This window comes from Rhododendron vialii, chromosome 2a, assembly GCF_030253575.1.
Source record: "Rhododendron vialii isolate Sample 1 chromosome 2a, ASM3025357v1".
Taxonomy (NCBI): domain Eukaryota; kingdom Viridiplantae; phylum Streptophyta; class Magnoliopsida; order Ericales; family Ericaceae; genus Rhododendron; species Rhododendron vialii.
Genome location: NC_080558.1, coordinates 21,599,756 through 21,622,049, shown reverse-complemented (window position 1 = coordinate 21,622,049; position 22,294 = coordinate 21,599,756). Strand labels below are relative to the sequence as shown.

Below are 22,294 nucleotides of genomic sequence, written 5' to 3'. Positions count from 1 at the left end.
GTGGTGAGATTCGCTCAGAGATCTGCTTGTGGATGGGTGCGGCCAGCCTCTTTTCCCTCCCTCTCGTTAATGAAGGTGGCGCCAGTAATGACTCCAAATTTTCAAAAATTTTGAACAATGGGGTCCACACCTTTTGGGAAAAACCCTTGGATCGATTATGTGTCTTGTGGGTCATCCGGTGTACTTGCAATGCTGCACTTGTATCCAGGCGGAAGAGGAGAGTATGCAGGAAGGAAGAGGAGAGTATGCAGGAAGCTTTACAGTACAGACGGTTTGGATTGTTGAGGAATTGCATGAGAAGCTTCCAAGGGGTTGTTTGAGAGCCAAATTCTGAGAATGCATTATCTCATATAATTTGAAAATTTACTTTGTAGGAGCTTTTTCATTCTCATTTTGGATTAAACTTTCCAATGCTTTGTTAGGATTGGAGTTTGAAATTTTTTTTGAAAAATAGTAGGGGTAATAACTGAAGAGAGATAGAGAGAGAAATGTTGAAAGTAGAGGGAATTTAGAGAAAATTTTTGGAATTTTTTTTTTGAATTGTGAAGAGAACAAGGCAAAAATACATTATGTTATTTTTCTGATGCCGGATTTCGCAAATGGGAAGGAAGATAAGTAAAAAGGATAAACGTTCACCACCAAAATTTGAAAGCCAACGGGATACATATATCATCATCCGAGGATTTAACTAGAAATACATAGTGTAGGGATCGTGCACCACTCAAAAGAATCTACCTATGAGACACAGAAATGAAGAACAATAAGTAAATCTACTTCTCACAAGCCAAAGGCTATATTTTACTTAAACACACTCTATTGATTTCATTCATAGGAAATGATATAAATAAGACTTGTTGGAACATTCCTCTAACATAGGAAAAATAAAACTTAGATTTTCAAGACACAAATTAAAAAGACTAGACCATAGACTATAAAATTGAAAGATGTGTTTGACTCTTGAAACTTAAAAAACACTTGGAAACTTAAAAAGAATCTTCGATCGACAAAAAAAACCCTCATTTCTTGTAGCGCCATTATAATTCTGCATCATTTCCTGTCATGATCTACGCCAACTAACCTACTTAACTCTTAATCTAACCACGTGGCTCAAAAAATTAACTTGAAGTTATACAGTAACACGTTGTGATTCCTTATATATAGAACTTACTTTCCATATACCACTAATGTGGGATTCCACAATCTCCTCCACTTGGGACGGACCGTTTGAGCATTATTCTCAAAATACACATGCATAATCTATGGGGTCCGGTGTTTGGTTACTTCTTTTTCTCTCATTTTGAGTATTTGGTTACCTCTTTTCAAAACCAATTTTGCCAGAACTCGTTTGTCATTTTTGTGTTTAGAAAGGAAAACGAAAAAAGAGGCCCAAAGGTGTTTTTTCCATTCTGGGATTACAACTTTTTTTCTAGCAATGTACAATTACCAGACTACCCTCTCTTATATGAAAAAAGTTTTAATGCATCGATTGTTTGTAACGCCCTCTCACATGATATTGGACCTCATTTATGTGTGGATTCCAATCTATGTGGGAGAGGTGTTATAAATAACTGTTACTGAAAATTTTCTCCTCTTTTATCTGACATTTACCAAAATTCATCCCTCACGTTTCTGTTCACATTACCAAAGCCATCCTCACCCTCTTCTGTACGTTTTTTTCCCCATCAGTTTCTTTTAGTTTCTCCCAATACTATGTAGTTTTTTTTTTTTTTTTTTTGCTGTAGGTGGATAAATTCAAGTAGTGCTCTGAACAGCACTAGAATGCAGCGGCTTCACGTGCCTCTTGAACGTAACCCTAATTTGTCAATGAAACCCTTGTCCTGCAAAACAGACAAGGAGTGAGCGCACCTTTGCCTCTCGTGGCAAAGGCCCTCCGATGCCTTTGTTAGTGTCACGTACTAGCAATCAAACCCTAATTATCAGTAGGAAAGCAATATGAAAGCAATGTATTGCGTACCTTTTGCATCTAGGTTTACCTCATATTTATAGATTTGCATATGCTTGCTGGCCAAGCATCCGTGTTGCCCTAGGATTCCTAACTCGAATAAGAAACCCAGGATATCAAGGATTCTCGTTTCCTTTATCAGTTTATTTCCTTAATCCTTGTAGGACTCTTTCCATAACAAGCCAATCATCCCATACTCGTTGGGTATCTTTCTTAGATCCTATATTCTTGAGATCTCACCCTTTAACGAAATACCGGTGATTCTGGACCCTTCTAGAATGTTCCTTTCAATAGGACTTCTCTCTTTGTTCGGCCATCTCATGGCCGAACAGATGGCCTGGACCAGTTACTTCACATGTAACTGGTCCTTAAGAAAACAATGGAGACCATATGCTTTCCTCATTGTTCGGCTCTTTGCCGAACAATGTATCTGATCAGCGGCATCACATGTCACTTTCCTTGTATTTTTGGTCCAATAACATCTCGTGTTATTGCACCGAGAATCGTGCAACCTCTCTGGACCATTGACTTCTCATGTCACTGGTCCATAGCGTGTTAACCTTTTCTTTGACCGTGCTCGGGCTCGTTTTGTACCTGTTCGGGAATACCTCCCTACAATTGCTCCCCAGCTTTACTTGTTATCCTTTACTTAGATGACGTGTGAAGCTCCTTTACCGAGCAAATTCATTCTGCTCCTGCACCTTATATATTGGTGCAATGTATCATCATTTTACCATGGCAAAAACATCTTTTCGTTAGGCCATCACAGGCTTCTAGTCCTAACCTTTACACGTGTCGGTTCATATTGCTCACATTAAATGCGGACAGGCGTGTTTTGGGGAACGGAACATTCAAACGCCGTTTGAGGTGATGTTTCACGTGCGCCAGCCCACTTTTAGGGTATTTTTGGGTTTTCGTCCCATTTTCAAAAATCCCAATCTCTCTCTTAGATTCCCTTCGCAGAAAGAGACGATTTCAAGTTTTACCCGCCATTGAAGCTCTGTTCACCATTTCAAGACCTCCTCCTTTCTGCTCTTAGGGATTCAATCGACTATTTTCGTAAGTCACCATTCCTCTCCTTATTGCTCTTTTTCTCTTGGTGGATTGTTTACAATCTCTAGGTAGGGTTTCGTCGTCCTCTTTCTTTATACCTCAAAGAACCTCAAAAGCTTTTCTGGTAATGGGGAGATTTCGTAGACACTGTAATACTCCTCAAACCATGGCTAGTTTCAGATCTCGATATGGGATTCCTGACAACGTAGCTACTGTTTTGGCTCCTGAGGATGCCATTCGTGAAAGCTTTGATTTCGACACCCTTCACATTCCAGTAGTAGCCGTCGTTGAAGGCGGAGTTAGATTTCCCTTAGCCCCTCTGCTCCGCCAAGTCTTAGCATATTACAGGCTTTCGCCAATGCAGGTTTCTGCTAATTTCTTTCGAGTAGTTATGGGCATAAATACCCTAAACCAAATGTTAGGGACCTCTCTAGGCTTATACGATATTCACCACCTATACAGTATTTCCGGAACTGGGGACGCCCTCACTTATTATTTAAAAAGTAGGGATTCTAGAAAAAAGCTAGTCCTTGAACTCCCTGACTCTGCTCGAGGGGATGACGACGACTTTCTGATTGTTACGGGCAACTTCGAACCCAGAGATGAGGACGACCAAGTGATTGGTTTCCATGCCCCTCACATTTTCGGGAGCCCACGTTAGTGCTTTCCCCTAATTTCATATGTTTTGTCCTTTTTCATAGGAAAAGCTTTTTCGTGCTTCTAATTGCTTGTGCTTTGTTTCAGCATCAAATATTAACCGTGGTTATAACATCATAACCCCACAAGTTCACGTAGCTGATATCAGACGAGCACTTGCATTCAACGGCGAAGGGACATACCTTGCAGGCCGAGCAAGAGCAGCTCAAGTACTTCTCAGCTACAAAGCTTCGTACGGTGGGTTTATTGATCGGCGAACCCGAGCAGCTGACATCCCTGCAATGGCTGGTCCTTCAAGACCAATCCCCGAACAAGAAGAGAGGCGTTCCCGGACTCCTCCAATCTTTGACGAACCTATCCCTCTTGTTGAGGAAGCTTCTAGTTCCACATCCAACTCGTCTTCCAGCGGCCATACCCTCTCAACTTCAGAGATGAACCGGCCAATTGACTTGGGCAGCTTCCTCACCATTCCTGGTCGAGGTCGTGGTCGGGGCCAAAGTATTCAAGGTCGTGGTCGTCGCCCCCAGACTCAAACCGATGCTCCTCCTGGTTTTTCTCTAGAAGAAATTGAAGCCCTCCACAGAGAAAAACGTCAACGGGTGGAGGAATCCCAAGAAAGACCCCCACCATCCTCCTCATCTCCTGCTCCAGCATGGGCTCCCTCTTTCTCTCATGGGAACCGAGCTATCACTGCTCGGGACTCTGTTGAAACTGAAGGGACTGCACTTGCATTGTCCCAGGCCTTTCTGTTGCCTGGGGATATGCAAAAAGAAGTTGCAATGTCTCCTGACAACCTTCTTAGCTCTTTCATGTCCCATAATGCCAAGGTAAAGTTTCTTTTTGTAACCATAGCGTATATAGCGTTTGATATTTATGTTTATCACAGCTGTTGTTTGATCGTTCCAGGTGATGCAAAAAATGGTGGCCATGGCTCAAAAACTCAGCCAATCTGAGCCCCAACGTGCCAAACTGGTAAGCGAGAACAACAAGCTTCAACGCACCATCATTAGGCTTGAGAGAGAAAGAAACCAAGCCCTGGGAGAAGCTGATGGACTTAAAGGACAACTGAAGGGAGCTGAGGATAGTCTACATCAAACTCTGAAAGAATTGGAAGCGAGCCAGACGGAAGCCAAAACTGCTTTTGAGAAGGGGTATAACGAAGGAATCAAGGTTGCCACTGAAAGCTACACAAGCCAAATGCCTGGAATTCAGGACCAAGTTTGGGTGGCTTCCTGGACTGCTTGCCTTGCAAAAGCAGAGATTCCTGAATCATCTCACCTTTGGACCAATATGGATTTACCAAGTGCTGTTGCTAGCTGTGAGGAAGATATTGCAGAGGAGAGGGCTGAAGAGCAGGTGGTGAACGTGTCTGAACAACCTGTTACTGAAGTAGAGCCATAGAATGATATGACCAACCCTAGCCAAAAGGAAGTCAGTGGTGGTCCACTTGAAGATGAAAATACCACAGAAGAGCTGGCTGCTTCAGTAGCTCCTACAATTACTCCTGCAGCTGTCCAAGATCTCACAGAAGACGAATAAATTCAATCGTTTATGTGCCTTGACAATCTGTTTTGCCACCTGTTTGAATTGTGGTTTTGTGACGTCAGAATACTTGTGCTAAAAACTCGTTTAGTATTTCATACTTTGTCTTTGATTTGTAAGCTTCCCGTACTTAATCGTTTGAAGGTTTCACGTACTTATGCATATATTCGTATGCTGTGGACTGTTTGTGCATATTCGCGTATGCTCTATGCATGTATTCGAATGCATCAGAGGGGTTTTAAGTTTCTTGTACTTTGAATATTTCGTGGCTAACATATACTTGTTTAAAGTTTATGCATGTCTGTCCAAGTTTCTCGTACTTCAATTTCATACAAGTGTTTCTTGTATGTGTTTAAGTTTCACGTACTTAGAACAATTCTCAAGTATTTCGTACTTGCATTCTCACAAGTGTTTCGTACTTGCGTTTAAGTATTTCGTACTTAAATGTTTGAAGTTTACACAAGTGTTTCGAACTTGTGTTTAAGTGTCACGTACTTAAATGGATATCCTATACCCTGCTCCCCAATACAAATGAGGGAAATTAATTTCGTATTTCGTATTTAAAACAAATACCAAGAAAACAGCAGTTATACTAAAAAAGTAACTTTATTCATAATCTGCAAAACTCAAGAGGGCGTTTATTCGTACCCCTTGCAGCCAAAATAACAAAACTAGAACACAAGAGAGTTTTATTCGTAACTCTCACACAATCACGATGTGCATAAAGAAAAATTTATTCATATAAAAAATTTTCTCAGATTATGGACATTCCAAGGTCTTGGCACTGGGTTCCCATCCAAGTCTGCCAATCGATAAGCCCCAATGCCCGCGATTTTTGTAACTCGATATGGGCCTTCCCAATTCGCCCCTAGCTTTCCCTCATTAGCCACTTTAGTATTGCCAAGCACTTTTCGTAGCACAAGGTCTCCAACACCGAACTCTCGTGGGTGTACGTTCTTGTTATAACTTTTGATGAGCTGCTCTTGGTATGAGGCCAAGTGCACCAGGGCCCGCTCTCGTCGTTCCTCGGCAAAGTCTAACTCAATCTCCAAGGCTCTGTCATTTCCTCCACTTTCAACCAAAGTGGTCCTATTGGTCGGCAGACCTATTTCCAATGGAATAACAGCTTCTGTTCCATATGCTAATGAATAGGGGGTCTCTCCTGTAGACCTCCTAGGCGTTGTTCGGTATGCCCAAAGAACCAATGGCAATTCATCGGGCCATTTCCCCTTTGCCTTATCCAAACGTTTCTTAATCCCATCAAGAATTGTTTTGTTTGAAGCCTTTGCTTGTCCGTTGCTTTGAGGGTAGGCTGGAGTTGAGTAATAATTTCTTATCCCATACTGGGCACAGAAAGTTTTGAATTTCTTCTGAAATTGTGACCCATTGTCTGTAATCAACGAATAAGGTACCCCAAAGCGAGTTATGATGCTCTTCCGCACGAACCTTTCTATCATAGGTTCAGTGATCTTGGCCAATGGCTCAGCCTCGATCCACTTAGTGAAGTAATCTGTTGCAACTAATAGGAATTTTCGATTCCCAGTTGCTTTATGTAGTGGACCTACTATGTCCATTCCCCATTGAGCAAACGGCTAGGGACTTGTCAGCGGCACCAGGTCCTCAGCTGGTGTTCGAATCATTGGTGAAAATTTCTGACACTTCTCACAAATTTTTACGTACACCTTAGCATCTTCTTGCATGTACGGCCACCAATACCCTTGGGTGATTGCTCGGTGGGCTATGGACCGACCACCAGCATGGCTTCCACAAGTTCCCTCGTGAATTTCGTGGAGGAACTTTTGCACCATCTCAGGATGTACACAAAGCAAGTAGGGTCTTGTAAAAGACTTCCTATATAGTTTTCCTTCTGGGGATAACCAGAACCGAGCTGATTTGGTCCTAATTTTATGAGCCTCCTTTTTGTCCAAAGGGAGTGTTTCATCTCGTAAAAACTCCACTATTGGGTCCATCCAACTTGGTCCTTGGTTCACGTCCAAGACCATCTCCACACTTCTCCCAATGCTCGGCTCAATCAGATACTCCACGGCTATTTTCCTTTTAAACTTAGATGGTACAGTTGCGGCTAACCATGCCAATGAATCTGCATGAGCATTCTTTCCAGAACTTATCTGCTCAATATACACCCTTTCGAAGGTATCGAGCAGATCTCTGGTCACCTGTACATATGCCGCCATCTTCTCGCTCCGGGTTTCATATTGCCCGGACAGCTGATGAACTACAAGCTGTGAATCACAATATACCCTAACATGTTCGGCTCTTAGGGTTTTTGCACTTCTCAAACCAGCTAAAAGTGCCTCGTACTCCGCCACGTTATTGGATGCATTGAACCCAAGCCGAACTAATAGTTCCAACATTGATCCTTCAGGGGGAAAAAGAACTACCCCTATCCCTGATCCGGTATTGCAAGCTGACCCATCAACGAACAGCTTCCATTCCAGGGGATCTTGTTCGGCTAATGCCTGTTTTTTCGTTACAGGAGACTTTGCTTCACACTCCTTTCTCGTAGGAGGCAAAGGTGCAACCGCAGGTGAGAATTCTGCCACAAAATCTGCCAACACCTGGCCTTTGATTGCTGTGCGCGGCTGATAGTCGATGTCATATTGGCTCAACTCAACGGACCAAGTCGAGATCCTTCCCGAGAAATCTACCTTTCAGAGCAGTGATTTTAATGGGAACTCAGTGTAAACCACAACTTTATGGCTCTGGAAATAATGTGGCAATTTTCTAGTTGCTGTCCCTAATGCTAGGACCAATTTCTCGAGGGGCAAATACCTTGTTTCGGCATCTAACAAAGTTTTGCTCACATAATAAACTGGGATTTGCTCGGATCCCTTATCTCTTAAAAGTACTGCACTCACAGCGTGCTCAGAAACAACTAAGTATAAAACTAGAGACTCACCTGTTTCTGGAGTCGAAAGAAGGGGAGGAGAGGCCAAATATCCCTTTAGATCCTGGAAGGCTTGTTCACATTCTGCTCCCCATTCGAACCATTCCCTTTTCTTTAACAGCTGAAAGAAAGGTCTGCACTTGTCACTTGATCGGCTAATGAATCGATTAAGAGCTGCTGCCATCCCAGTCAATCGTTGGACTTCTTTCGTTGTCTGAGGACTTTCCAGATTTTGCAAGGCCTTTATTTGGTCGGGATTTGCCTCTATTCCCCTTAGAGTTACAAGATGGCCCAAAAACTTTCCAGAACCGACTCCAAACGCACACGTCGAGGCGTTGAGTTTTAACTTGTATTTCCTCAAAATCTCAAAAGCTTCTCTCAAATCTGCAATATGGCCTTGCCCAGCTTTACTTTTCACCACCATGTCATCTATGTAAACCTCCATAGTTTTGCCGAGCAATTTTCTGAACATGATGGTTGCCAGTCTCTGATACGTTGCCCCTGCATTCTTCAACCCAAAAGGCATGACATTATAACAGTACAACCCTCGTGGTGTAATAAAAGACGTCTTCTCCTGATCTGGCCCGAACATTGCAATTTGATGGTATCCTCGATATGCATCGAGAAAACTCATCCGTCCATATCCCGCTGTTGCATCAACCAACTGATCAATCCTTGGAAGAGGAAAACTATCCTTTGGGCACGCTTTGTTTAAATCTGTGAAGTCAACACACACACGCCATTTTCCGTTCTTTTTCTTGACGACAACAGTATTTGATAGCCATTCTGGATAATAAACTTCCCTTATTGCCTTGGCTTCCAACAAATGATCCACTTCTTCAATTACAGCGTCAACGTGCTATACGGCTGCCCTTCGTTTCTTTTGAATGACCGGTTTATGCTGTGGATCTATATTCAAATGATGGCAAATAACATCTGCACTTACCCCAGGCATCTCCTCTGGTGTCCAAGCAAATACATCGACATAAGTTTTCAAGAAACTTATCAGTTCATTCTCTTCCTCTTCTGGCAGTGATTTCCCAATTAGAAAATACCTATCTGGATCAGTCTCGTTGATCAGTGTTTTCTTCAAATCCTCAACTACCCTCTCGGTTGGGTCTTTTCCAATATCCTCAATGGTCGGCAGATTCGGAATTTCCACAGTATTAACATGGTGGGCATTATGGACTCTTTTTATGATGGATACCAAACATTGTTGAGCTATCTTTTGGTTACCTTTGATGTGCTCAATCCCATTAGACCCTGGGAACTTTACCATCTGATGGAAAGTTGAAGAGACTGCTCTCATCTTGTGCAACCATGTTCTCCCTATAATCACGTTATAGGAAGACGGTACGTCCACCACTAAGAAGTCGGTTCGTAGCACCACTGTCCCAGCCCGAACAGGCAAAGTTACCTTGCCTAATGGCCAAACTGCTCCTGCCCCAAATCCGACCAATGGAGTTACTGATTGTACCAAATCTTCTTGTGTGAGCCCCAGTTTCTTGAATGCATCGTAGTATAGCACTTCGGTGCAACTCCCTGAATCTACCAGAATTCTTTCCATATCATATTCCCCAACTCGTATGGTTATGACTAAAGCATCGTTGTGTGGTACCTGGACTCCTCCCAAATCTTCATCCGTAAAAACTATGCCTTCGTTGCTTGCCCCTTCATTGCGCCCTCTTTTCTTTCCCAACTGCATTACATGTTGGTTATGTTTCACCTGTCTCTGAAGCAATCTCACCTCATTTCTCGTATAAGGTTCGGCTAATCCATGTATCATATGGATTACCCCTTTTGGATTTTGTTCGTAATCCAACTCCATTGCCTTGTCTTTATCCTTGGAATCTTCTTGGATAAATTCTTTGAGATAACCTCGTGAGACCAAATCATCAAGATGCCGTTTAAACATCTCACAGTCCTCAGTCATGTGACCCCAATCCTTATGGTAACTGCAGTGCTGATTCGTAGCACGTTTTGCATCTTTATTCCCACCCAGAGTTGGGGGCCATTTGAAATAAGGTTGATTCTTTATTCGATAAAGAATCCTGTAAATGGGCTCTTTCCAAACCGTGTTTATTGAAAAGAATGACTTGGGATCCGGGGCTTGTTTATCCTTGTACTGCTCTTTCTTCGCCTGCCCATAATCTTTTCTTTCACGATAAGTTTTGGGCTCTGGCTTGTCAGCTTTCTTTATAGGCCCCTTTACTTGCTCGGCGGCCAACTTACCATCCTCTCGTAGGATGTCATCCTCGTTCCTGGCGTGCTGCTCAATTCTCTCCATCAATTTTGCCAATGTCTGCACGGGACTCATGTTTAGAGACTTACGCAGTTCCCCCCGAATAGGTAAGCCTGTTTTGAACGTGGCTATTGCGTATTCTTCACTACATCCTTCAATCTCGTTGAAGGTTTCCCAGTACTTCTTTGCATAAGTCCTGATCGGCTCGTCCTCTCCTTGCTTCATAAAAGAAAGACTCTCAAAGGTTTTGGGAGCTTTCCTGCTCGTCAAGAACCGTGCAGTGAATTCCTCGGCCAACTGCACCCATGTTCGGATAGAGCGTGAGCCCAATTTGTGGAACCAAGACAAAGCAACCTTCCCTAAACTCGACGGGAACATCTTGCACGTGATTGCATCATCTCCTTCATGCATAAACATTGCTTGCTGGTAATGCTGTATATGGGCCACAGGATCAGCATCTGTCTCGTAGAGGATGAACGTTCTGTGCTTTACCCTGGTCGGCAATCTAGCCTCCTGTAACTTTTTTGCAAATGGGGAGGATGCTATATTCTGGAGTGCTTTCCGTGCTACTTTCCGTGCAGTCATGGCTTCATCCTCTGGTCCTTTCTTGGATCTAATTCTTTCCCAATCGGAATCAGGTCTCTCGTACCTGTCCCTATGATGTTTCCTACTCCCTTCCTCCTCGGGGGTAGAGCTTCGACCTCTGCTTCTCCTCTTTCTCGGAGATACCCTCCTTCGCTCGGGTGTTCGGATCTTGCTTCTTCCTTTTCGTGGAGAAGCTTTATGTCGCCTTGGGGTCAGACTTCTGCTTCTGCTCCTTCTTCCTCGTGAAGGAGGCTTTTTGTACTGTACTAAAGCATATTCACTGCCTCTAGAATTTTTTCGAGATAGTCCGGAGTCCTCCGGATGTTCCCTAATCCTCTCTAATTCTCTGATCTCATGTTCTCATTTTCTGATTAAACGAGCATATTCCTCAATTTCTTGTCTTTTTTTATCAAGAACGTCTTCGCTACGGTATACACTTCTGGAGTGTGCAATCGATTCATCCCCTCGATGGGATTTAGTCCTTCTCGTGGACTTCGATGCCGTCTCTCCATCTCTATTTTTGGAGTTGCCGTGGATAGTAAGGGGGCGGCCCTTACTCGTGGTCCTCTTGTGTCCTCCTTCGGGCTTTCTCGGAGCCCCGGGTGGAGACTTATCCCCTCCTCCAATTAACACATCCTTTGGGTCGTGTGGCGTTGCTGGATCTATTTCCACCATGGTCGTATTTCAAAGGGAACTCTTTCGTTTCCCACAGACGGCGCCAATTGTAGGTGGATAAATTCAAGTAGTGCTCTGAACAGCACTAGAATGCAGCGGCTTCACGTGCCTCTTGAACGTAACCCTAATTTGTCAATGAAACCCTTGTCCTGCAAAACAAACAAGGAGTAAGCGCACCTTTGCCTCTCGTGGCAAAGGCCCTCCGATGCCTTTGTTAGTGTCACGTACTAGCAATCAAACCCTAATTATCAGTAGGAAAGCAATATGAAAGCAATGTATTGCGTACCTTTTGCCTCTAGGTTTACCTCATATTTATAGATTTGCATATGCTTGCTGGCCAAGCATCCGTGTTGCCCTAGGATTCCTAACTCGAATAAGAAACCCAGGATATCAAGGATTCTCGTTTTCTTTATCAGTTTATTTCCTTAATCCTTGTAGGACTCTTTCCATAACAAGCCAATCATCTCATACTCGTTGGGTATCTTTCTTAGATCCTATATTCTTGAGATCTCACCCTTTAACGAAATACCGATGATTCTGGACCCTTCTAGAATGTTCCTTTCAATAGGACTTCTCTCTTTGTTCGGCCATCTCATGGCCGAACAGATGGCCTGGACCAGTTACTTCACATGTAACTGGTCCTTAAGAAAACAATGGAGACCATATGCTTTCCATTGTTCGGCTCTTTGCCGAACAATGTATCTGATCAGTGGCATCACATGTCACTTTTCTTGTATTTTTGGTCCAATAACATCTCGTGTTATTGCACCGAGAATCGTGCAACCTCTCTGGACCATTGACTTCTCATGTCACTGGTCCATAGCGTGTTGACCTTTTCTTTGACCGTGCTCGGGCTCGTTTTGTACCTGTTCGGGAATACCTCCCTACATTTGCCCTAGTATATTTCTCTTGAATCGTTATTTTAAAGTTAATGATTTTCTTATTTTAAATATTACTTCGATTGTGATATTTAATTTTTCTTAATTAGCCAAGAAAATTAACTTAGAGACTTTTAATTATGGGATACATGTATTTGTAAATATTTAGCAGTATAACATTAATTAGATGGCTAAAAACATTATTCATACATCTTTTAATGTAATAAAGAAAACCAAGGGCAACATTGTAAAAAACCAACCTATGATTCATTTTCTCATTCATCTTTCAAACACTACTTGTAACGACCCTGATTTTTGGTAAATAAAAATTTCGTTAAATATTTAAATTTTATTTTAATTACTTGAATTTTTGCTCTTAAAATTTTCTTTTAACTGTAATAATCCGTCATAATTATATTTGAGACTTATAAAATTTTATCTTTTCGCACCGAACAATTTAGTCATTTTCTAAAGACAAGTATGCTTATAAAAGCACTTGTATATTTTCCTAGCGAGTTAAATAAAATCTTTAAATTACATTTATTGGCTAAAAATCCTACTTGGCTAGTAGAATTAGTTTTCAACCAATTGGTTAGAGAAACCTAGTTACCATTTAACCTAGTTACATTCTCCTAACCTTAGATGGACCTTTTTGACCATCTTTGAGCCTTATGAACCCCTCCAACCCTTATGAACCTTCTAGGCCTAGGATGGTCGTCATTATGCTTACTTGGTCAGTCACTTTCCTAGAGAGTGTTTTGTCCTTTCTCTCCATTGAAATGTCACTTTCAAAAGAATATTCATTCTAAGAATATATTCCTTCCCATCATTTCCCTCTTTGCCCATTGGACAATCGTTGTTAGGGTAATTTTTGTCCTTTGAGTAATAGGAGAAGGACTTGCCATAATGAGAACCTAGATTTGATTAGACATATCAAAGTCATACCTACCATCATTATCCCTTGGTTAACAAATGTTAGAGAAATTTTTATCCCTTGGATAATGGAGACTAGACTTACCAAAGTGTATATATATTTGACAAGACAAGTCATACCAAAAGAAGTCATTATTTTGCTTCTAAAAGAAACAACCTTAGCCTTGTCATGCATACAAACCTAAGACTTATAGCCCTAACCCTAAAATTACCCACCAAAGTTACTTTCCTAGATTCTCTAAGTACACACACACACACACACACACACACACACATATATATATATATATGTGTGTGTGTGTGTGTATGTGTGTATGTGTGTGTATATATTTATACATAGCACGAGAGAGAGAGAGAGAGAGAGAGAGAGAGAGAGAGAGAGAGAGTGAGAGTGAGAGAAAGAGTGAAGTGTGTGCATGTGTTTGGTCACTCAAGCAAGCTACCTCTTTTACCATCTTCACACTCAAGCCTAAGTACAATGTGACAACCCATTTCTAGTCTTTTTCAAGCACACAATCCTAGCCTTAATAATCCTAGATTTGCTTCCAACCTAGACCTAAGATTGACTAGACATGGGAAGACTACTCTCTAGCCTAGATATCATTTTATCCTTTCTTGCAAGAAAGCTTTCTTAGGACAAGACAAGACCATACCTATCATAATTGCCCTTTTAACCATTGGACAATAATTGCTAGGGAAAATTTTATTCATTGGGTAATAGAAATTAGTTTTGCTATAAATAGGACCCCTCACTTGCCATTCAACACACACCTTGAAACAGTTCAACTTCTCTCTCTAGAAAGTCTTGTATTCCTGCCTTGTCCTTGCTTGTTCTTCTTTATTCTTGAGTTCTTCAAGAAACTCATCCTAAACCACCCTTTCGATCCATAAAGTTTAGTAGTTTTAGTCACGAACTAGTTTCGAGAGAAACCTTTCTCTTTCGAAGCGGTCGGAAGCTTATTGTAGGAAGTTACTCTGTCCGACATACTTTTTCTCTCTGTAGTCATCACTACCGCCAAGAAGAAAGGTGGAGTCCCTTGTCCACTAACTTAACATATAATATAGAACCGTATGTTGGAAAGTATAACGTAGAATCTTCTTATACCTTATCTTTAAGTATATAAGGTTATCTATCGCCTATAAGGTTTGAAATGCATGATAGTTAGTAAACTTATTCTCGCTAATGGAAGTATGAGCATGTTGGAATAATCGACTTCTACTCTAATAAACATATGTTGTTTTGAATTTCCCACAAAGGAAGAAAGAACGGTTTTTCAAAAGGTAAGACTTTATTGTTGATAGAAGTATTTGTATTTTGATCTTTAAATGGTTATGAGCATGTGTTATGAATTGTTTGTATTACTTGTCTTGTTGTAAAGCATAAGTGATTTTCACTCCAAAGGCGTCCATACATGTAGCGTTATGCTTTAAGTAGGAAATTGAGCATTATTAGTAATATAGAGTTGGATAATCTTGTTAGTTAGTTTCAATATTACCATGAATGTTTTATGATTACAAATGTGAAAAGTCCTACCGCGGAGTCATTGCATGAGAATGAGACACAGAAATCGAGAAAATAGAAACATGTCACCTAGGGTGTAACGCCCCAAATTTTTCGGTACGTTAAATAAGAAATTTTATTGAAAAATAAACTGAATCGGGCTCTTTATTACAACAAAGCTTAAAAGAAGTACTTTTATTACAAACGGAAGGGAACTAAGGTTCCTAACTACTGCTCCGCTTGTTCTTCCATCACAGCTAGCTCCTCGGCTCCGAAGGCCTCCAAGGTGTAAAGCTCACCGTGCTCATCTATGAAATCTGACATATTATACCAGCGTTGCCACCGATATAATATGCCAGGGTCACCAAAAAGGCAACACTGTGAGCCACAAGCTCAATAGAACATCTCATCCCACTAACCCTTTAAACTTAACAATTCGTAGAACAATAACTCATTTATTATCGTTGTGTCCAATATTTCAGAGTTTCTCCTACACGACTCATCGTAGACTGTGTCATCATTTCCCACTTTAATCAACATTTCAAAAATCATTTGTTTAACTCACCCAACCTCGGTTCCGTCGTTCCGGGTTCCCGAGTATCCTCACAATGGTTCCGCCGCACCGGATTCCCATTGGCACACAATTTCATTGGCTCCGTACCGCGGATAACCAAGCCACCCACCCAACCTCGGTTCCACCACGCCGGTCTCCCGAGTATCCTCACAATGGTTCCGCCGAGCTGGGTTTCCATTGGCATACACACACACAACTCACATAATGCCACCCAAAACCGGTCATTATGTAGTTTCAAAATATTTCCATCCTCGGAATACATTCCCTTTCATTAACCACACCCTAGGTGCCATGTTTCTACTTTCTCGGTTCTTGTGTCTCGTTCTCATGCATTGACTCCGCGGTAGGACTTATCGCATACGTAAACATAAATCATGTAACGAAATCTTGAAACCAACAAGCAAGATCATCCAATTCTATATCCCCTAACATGCTCATGTTACTAGAAAACACGTAGTGCAAACAATTCATGCATAAAACTCATGTTATCAAAATTTAAACTTATCTTGCGATCCAAACTTATTAACGAGAAGTAAACTCATCTTTAAAGCATTATTCTATAAACTAGCAAGTATAGGCTTTTCAACAAAAGGTAGGATGTATAAGTATATCGGATTAAGGGTCAGGAAATCCTACCTCACTTCTTGGTGGTAGATTAGGTAGGTTTTGGTCGTCGATTTTGCGATTCGGCGGTGTAATGGCTCCGGATTGCTTCGAAAGGAAGAGAGATGGACTTTTCTCTTCCTAGAAACAAATTGCTAACTAAATTAAGCTACTTTTAGAGATCTAGTGGTGGTTTTGGAAGTGGTTTGGTGGTTTCTCTCAAGAACTCTCAAGAAACACAAGAAAATAAGAACTTTAGAACTAAGAACACTTGGAATTTCTAGAGAGAAGGAAGAGCAAGGCTTGAAGGTGTGAGTTTGAAGCTTGGAATGGCTTCTATTTATAGGCTAAGACTCCCCTCTCTCTCTCTAGCAGAATCTCTCCCTCTCTCTCTATATCTCACTTTTCTTTCACTTGTCATGGTTGATTGATAGGTTGATGGGTGAAGTTAAGGCTTGCTTGCACACTAACCACCTAGTTTTAGGCTTGCATGGCTAGTTTAGTACCTTGGATGGGACTATGGAAGATATGGAGATAGAGTTGTACAAGATTTGGTGTTTAAATAACAATTCAAGGACAAAAGGTGATAGATTTGGAAGATATTCATCTCAAAAGTTGAAAGGATGAAAGAATAACAAGGTACAAGTCCCATCCTCCTCCTTCTTCCTTCTCCCTTCCCTCTCTCTCTCTCCCTCTTCCTCCCTCTCTCTCTCGGCCTCTCTCTCCTCTCCCCCCCTCTCTCTCTCTCTCTCACTCACCCACATATATATGTATATATATGTACTAAGGAAGACTAATAATAATAATATATAAGCAAGTACATAAGTACTAAGATTCTAGGGTGAGAAAGTCAAGATTCTCCCATTATACTAATCCAAAAGGTACTAGTACTTAATTAATATAATAGTGTACTTTGTACTCTCAGGAATCTTAATAAAAGATTAGTTTAATAGGCCTAGTACTTAGTTGGCAAGACTAACCTATTGACCAATGGATAATAAATCCCCTAATGGTTAATAACTAATGGATAATAAAGGACAAGGTACTTATATAATAAACTAAGCTCTTAGAAAAGACTACATGTCCTTTTGCATGTGGCAAATACACATGTGTATATATACATGTACTTAACAAGATATAATAATGGAAAAGCTATTGTCCAATGGGTAAAGATTACCCTAACAATTACTGTCCAATGGTTAATGGTTGAACGGTAACTAAATGGTTAACTAGTTTGGTTATACCAACTATTTGGTTGAAAATTGACTAGGCATGGCAATTAGGGTTTCTAGTTGAGGAATACGGTGATAAGGCGTTCAATTGCTTGAATACAAACTATTAGAAATCAATAAGAAAACCATCGAGCAATCAAGAGAAATTAAGAAATTTCGAATAACAACGAGATTTTTATTGAATGAAAAATTGGAGTTGAATGATCATACATGTAGCGTTATGCTTTAAGTAGGAAATTGAGCATTATTAGTAATATAGAGTTGGATGATCTTGTTAGTTAGTTTCAATATTACCATGAATGTTTTATGATTACAAATGTGAAAAGTCCTACCGCGGAGTCATTGCATGAGAATGAGACAGAAATCGAGAAAGTAGAAACATGTCACCTAGGGCGTGGTTAATGAAAATGCGTGTTTTGAAAAGGTAAAATGTTTTGGAAATCGCAATGTGGCCGGACGTGGTAGCCCATTGTGTGGTGTGTGTTTTATGTGCCAATGGAAACCCGGTGCGGCGGAACCATTGTGAGGATACTCGAGAGACCGGAACGGCGGAATCGAGGTTGGGTGTGTGTCTTGGTTATTCACGGAGAGGAGCCAATGCAAAGTGTGCCAATGGGAACCCGGTGCGGCGGAACTGAGGTTGAGTGTGTTAAAATAATGATTTTGAAAATGTGAATTTGGTTAATGAAAAGTGGAACCAGTGACACGGTCTACGAAATGACATGTAGGAGAAACTCAGAAATAATGGACACCAACGATAGTGAATGTGGATATGTCATTGTTAAACCGTTTGACGGATATGCATGTGTTAAGTAGAATTTTCCCTAAAATTTGTAAGTTAAGGGTTAGTGAGTATGGGTTATTCTATTGAGCTTTTGTAGCTCATGGTGTTACCCTTTGGTGACCATGGCATATTATATTGGTGGCGACACCGATATAATGTGTCAGATCTTGTAAATGAACAGGGTGAACTTTACACCTTGGAAGCTTTTGGAGCCGAGGAGCTGGCCAGGATGGAGGAACAAGCGGAGCAGTAGATAGAAACCTTAGTTCCCCCTTGTTTTGTTGAATAAAAGTATTTTTGATAAGTTTATGATTTATGATGTAATATCGAGCCACACTCTATTTAGTTTTTCAATGAAAATGTCTATTTAACGTTCCCAAAATTATAGGCATTACACTACTCCTGTTGCAAAATACATTCTGCTCATATCTCCCAAACGCTTCTCTCAGATTCAAAACACATTCTTACCATAATCCAAAAAACAAATAACCAAATTGCAAAAAGCCAAAAAATAAGGTAACCAAACACCACTATTTTGAGCATTATCCTTTCAAACACTACTCTGTTGCAAAATCTATTCTACACATATCTTTTAAATACTTTACCAGATTCCTAATCTATTCTGCATACAATCCAAAATCAATAACTCAAAATATAAAAATAATTAGGCTCTCAAACAGAGTCGTAGTTGGAATTGTGGTTTGGCTTCCAATGGTTATGGTGAGTGTAGACAACACACTACAAGCTATTTTATCGGGCTCATAAAATGGGACCCAAGAATCCTCTAGTGCAAACATTGTAGTGCAGCATTCGTCCATCCGGTTTGATAATTAATGAGTTAGATTCCTGAAGCACTCTTACCGGTTAATGCTTAACTCTTACCGGTAAGAGTAAACAAATATATTTAAATTATTGATTGCCAAGATGGATGACTCGGATACCACACTACAGAGTGCACTACAGGACCCATGTTTCCTGTCAAATAAGGATGTGTCGATTATTTGCATTGCTATGGATGGGGCTTGGAAGGCTCATGGAATGAAGCTGCAGCTTGCTGTTTGGTCCTAATGGTAGGCTCATGGAATGGATCTGCAGCTTGGTGTTTGGTCCTAATGGTAGGGATGACAATCTTGATCGAACCGATAGGTACTTGAACTATAATCGATGTTTTTCTCTAAACGATAACCGAATTTTTTCTCGTGAATATGTGTCACGACTCAACCCGGAGGGTACATGACCGGCCAGTGAAATGAAATCACCCAAGGCCTTTTAAACCCCCAATTACAAAAATCTTTATAATATATTTAAAATTTTATAAGCAGAAGCGTGAATTTATTAAAATACATTCAGAGCTGGCTATCGTGCATACCGAATACAAACTTCGCCAATGGCGTTTAAGTGACTACAATTATGGATCCAAATCTTGGCACTATTAAATCTCTCATAGTGCTAGTTCCAAATTGCCAAGACTATCACTATAGAATAATTTGAATCCCATTGTCTAATGTCTGATAGCCATGTCAATAAGAATCACCATCATTGAAAGAGACACCTTAACTTGCTGTGATCTGAAATGGGTGGCCACAAAACCATTTCAGTGAGAATTATGATATACAAAGGTTACATAATCGCATGAGAATAATCAAATAAAACATGGTATAATCATGAACCTTTCAACGAGCAATATGAGTTTCCAAACTCAATAATTATATACTTTCAACAACGCAAGTTTCAAATCTGCATATCATAAAATTCAGAATCCAACGACAGTTTTCAGGCTCAAAACTGTTAAACCGAAAGAGATCCATCATGGACAGTATATCCAGTAGCCCAGGGAGCGACCTCAGCATGCGCAAAACAAATGAAATGATCAAATCTAAGGGATACTTGGACGTATCCTTATCCACAATCGATAGGCACCAAGTTACACATAGCTCATTAGAGCTCTTTGCCCAGATATCACATCAATAGGTTTAATTCACTTTTCCGTTTTAGATTAATCTCATGCTTGTTTTTAAATCCATTTTGCACAATTTATATATAACATATCTAGACTTATTTAACATAACATTTTAAAAAAAAACAACAACATTCACAAAATAATTTTGAAAGAATATTATGTAACCAGAGTATATTCTAATCAAATCCAAGCATATCTATTTGATATTATCCTACAAGACCTATGATTATCTAATGAGATCTATCCATATCTTTTAATATCTAGGATCGATAATCTTATATTATCTAACATAATCTAATAAAATCTAGAGAAAATTCAAGTATATCTAAGAATATCTAGAACAATCTTCCAAAATCTAGTATATCAAGATGAAATCTAACATTATCTTTCACAAAATCTAACCATATCTTCTAGAATTATCTAATATAATCTAATCATTGTATTATATAATCTAATAATATCTAACAAAATCTATATAATATCTAATAAAATTCAATATTATCTCACAAAATCTAGGAGTACTATCTAATCCGATTCTTTTCGGATTATACATTGAACCTTACGGCTCTACGCCTCGCAGGGACTCGTGCCTCACTCTCGTGTTGTGATGGTATTAATAGGGTTGGGACGATATTTGTAGAGTTTAAAAATTGACACATAGACAGAAAAAATACTCTAATTTTCTTATAAACCTTGAGTTACAAATCAATATACTCTCTAAATCCTAACGGAAAGCGGCCCGCTAAATATTAGCTCCTTACTCTTATTGTTATTTTCTTATAATTCTTCCTTGCGTCTTATTTCTAAAAGTCGGGGTATTACAATATGGGTGGTAATGTTTTGTTTTTTTCTCTAAACCCTCTCAAATAATGATGAGCACCCGATATTGTAGATATTTGGTACGACTAGTCCCGTTTTATATTATTTTAACTTGTGTTTATTTAGCTTTTATAGTGATATTGCATGTAAGATGTATTTTTAGTGTTTTCAGGCAAACCGTGCAAATAAGGCGCATTTCAACGCCATGGATGGCCCAAGTGCTTCCAAGTACCCGAAGACCCTGTTGGCCTCTTAAAATCTGTCTAAGGATGGAAAAAATGACTTTCAGAAAAAGTATCGATTCTCGAGATTAAAAATGACGGTAATTGATCCTTGAATTTTTCTAAGAGTAACCACAAAGTTGCAAGATTTTATTTGAAGAGCAATGTCATGTTTTGAGCCATTTTCTCTTGTGAAAAATGTGCAGTTTTCCATTTTACACTAAAAGTGGGGGGTTGACATTTTGGTTTAATCTTGAAATTCTGGTAATGCCATTGTTTCCAAATGGGGGATACTTTCTTATTTTCATTAAATAAATTAAAGTAAAGAAAAGGTAAAAGAAATGTTTAAAATATAGTCTTTACTTAAGTTTAGAGAATGAAAATAAGGTGCTGTAGAGCTGTGGAAGTTGCTGGGAGCCGTCAGGTGCCAAGTTTTGAAGGTTGGCCTGAAGACTGGAGATAACCTCTTGATATCGATACAGCCTTAATCTGTATCGATACGCATTAGCTTCGTGGGAAGGCAGGTTATATTGTATCGATACGGCCTTAACCCGTATCGATACGGGATCACTACGGAAAAATAGCCCTTTTCAACTTAGCAGCGTGGTATCGATACTTTGCTTAATCCGTATCGATACCATGAGCCTTCGGCCAGATATTTGCTGCTTTTTGAACTTTCCATTTATGGAATAGTTGCTACTTATAGTATGTTTATAGGATATTTATTGGGAGAGAAGTTGAGTTGTATAAATACTCTTCTCCCTCACTTTAGTTAAAAAATCTATTTTATGTTCTAGCTTTAGTTCTTTCTCTAAGAGAGACCTCCATTGTTGTTTATGCTTTTCCTTTTGTAATTTCCTTAAAACTCAAGTAAGTATTTATCTTATGTTAATTTCTCATTTATTAATGTTGTAGCTATGCTTTGGATCTTTGCATAAATCAAGTTTATTTTCATTTTCTTATGTTAAATCTTTTGCTCCATTTTCTTACCATGTCTAGTCTTTTAGCTATGTGTGAGTAGTCAATAAGGCTTGGCCATAGGGGGAATAACACCTTGTGATTTAGGTTAATTTTGCTCTTCTCAACTTAAGACTTGAGGTTTGGTTTGTAAATGTGTGTGGTTTGCCTTTTATGTAACAAAACTTGTCAACGTTAACCTCCGGT

At 40.0% G+C, this 22,294-nt stretch overlaps 1 protein-coding gene across 3 annotated transcripts in view; it reads right to left on the bottom strand.

Annotated features, from left to right (window-relative positions):
- Window positions 1-22,294, bottom strand: part of LOC131313503 (uncharacterized) — a 33,844-nt gene that overhangs the window by 3,639 nt on the left and 7,911 nt on the right. The window lies entirely within an intron of this gene.